The sequence below is a fragment of the Nannospalax galili genome, unplaced genomic scaffold, assembly GCF_000622305.1.
Source record: "Nannospalax galili isolate Female #2095 unplaced genomic scaffold, S.galili_v1.0 scaffold380, whole genome shotgun sequence".
Classification (NCBI taxonomy): Eukaryota; Metazoa; Chordata; class Mammalia; order Rodentia; family Spalacidae; genus Nannospalax; species Nannospalax galili.
The window spans coordinates 2,541,099-2,542,517 of record NW_008348568.1 but is presented as its reverse complement, the minus strand read 5'-3'; positions in this window follow the sequence as shown (position 1 = coordinate 2,542,517).

The window sequence follows — 1,419 nt, the reverse complement described above, 5'->3', positions numbered from 1 at the left end:
CTCCCCTCCCCTGCCCCTCCCCTTCCCCTCCCCTCTCCTTCCCCTCCTCTCTCCTTCCCTTCCCTTCTCTTTCTTCCCTCTCTTCTTTTACTCCCTCCCTTCCTTTTATTATTTGAGCATTTGACACATGTATATACGGATATACAGTCATCATATCCACTTCTCATTGCCCCCTCTCACTTTCCTCAGTCCCTCCCAACATGCCTGTCTCCTAATGTTATTGCTTTATTCTCTCCTCCTCATTCTCCCCTTCCTCCTCCTCTCCCTCTCTCCATCCCCTCACCTTTCCCCTCCCTTCTTTTCTTCCTCCTCCTTCTTCTGCTTCCTCCTTTTCCTTTACTTTTCCTCCTCCTCCTCCCCCCACCTCCTCCTCCTCCTCTTCTTCATAATCTGTTAAGGCTAATTACTGTTTCCTATGCATGCACAAGTATGGGGTTATCCACTGGAGTAACCTACCAGTGGGTATACCTACACCCTCAAAGAATGATTCTCTGTAAACAGTATCACCTGCCAACAGCTCCTCACTAAGGGGTGGGGCCTCGGGAGCTCCTTCACATTGATGCTTTTCCCATCTAGTAGCCCTGTGGGGAAACCTTTATTACCTGCTCCCCTACTGGGAATACCATGGAAGAGAAAGCAGAAAGAATACAAGAGTCCACAGATGGAGGTAAGTGCTGTGAAACGCTGTCTTCTACACATGGCTATTGCACTCATGAACTCATGTCTGCTGTGGTTACCTGTACAAGACCAAGTCTCGGGTTTCTTAAGTTTTTGAGTATTGCTAAAGTTAAAGTTTTTCTCTCAGCCTCAATGTGGGGATGATATATCTCCTCATAGTACTCTTTTTCCTTGCTTAGTGTTTGCTTTCCCTTCCTTGAAATCAGAGCCCTGAGCTCCGTTCAGAGCCCCACAACCCTGCTTTGGCTGAATGAGTCCCCTGAGGTTCATGTGTTGGAATTCAATCCTCGATGATGCAACACAGAGGAGGGGAACCTCTAAAGTATGCTTAGCTCCCAAGTGCTGGCCTCTCAGGAATATGTTAATATTGCTCTGTCAGGGGTGGACTCATTATCACAAGGGAGTCTTCTCTATAGTATTTTTGTTCCTTCCTCTCCGTCTCTCTTGCCCAGGGGATGCTGTCTACCAAGTTGGGATGCAGAAAGAGGCTCTCACCAGATGAGATTCTTTGATCTTGGGCTTCTTATCTTGTGAAGTTGTAATAGGTTTTTATTATTTATAAATGACGAAGTCTGTGACATTCAACTGCAGCAGCACAAATGGACTAAGATACATCCCTGTGGGATACAATCTTTGTTTCAAGGGATCTGATCTATGCAAAAGTAAGGAGCAGAGAGATGCCTCAAGGTAGTCCTACTAGAAAATATGATCTGGGAGTTTGTCTCTTCAGGGTGATTCATG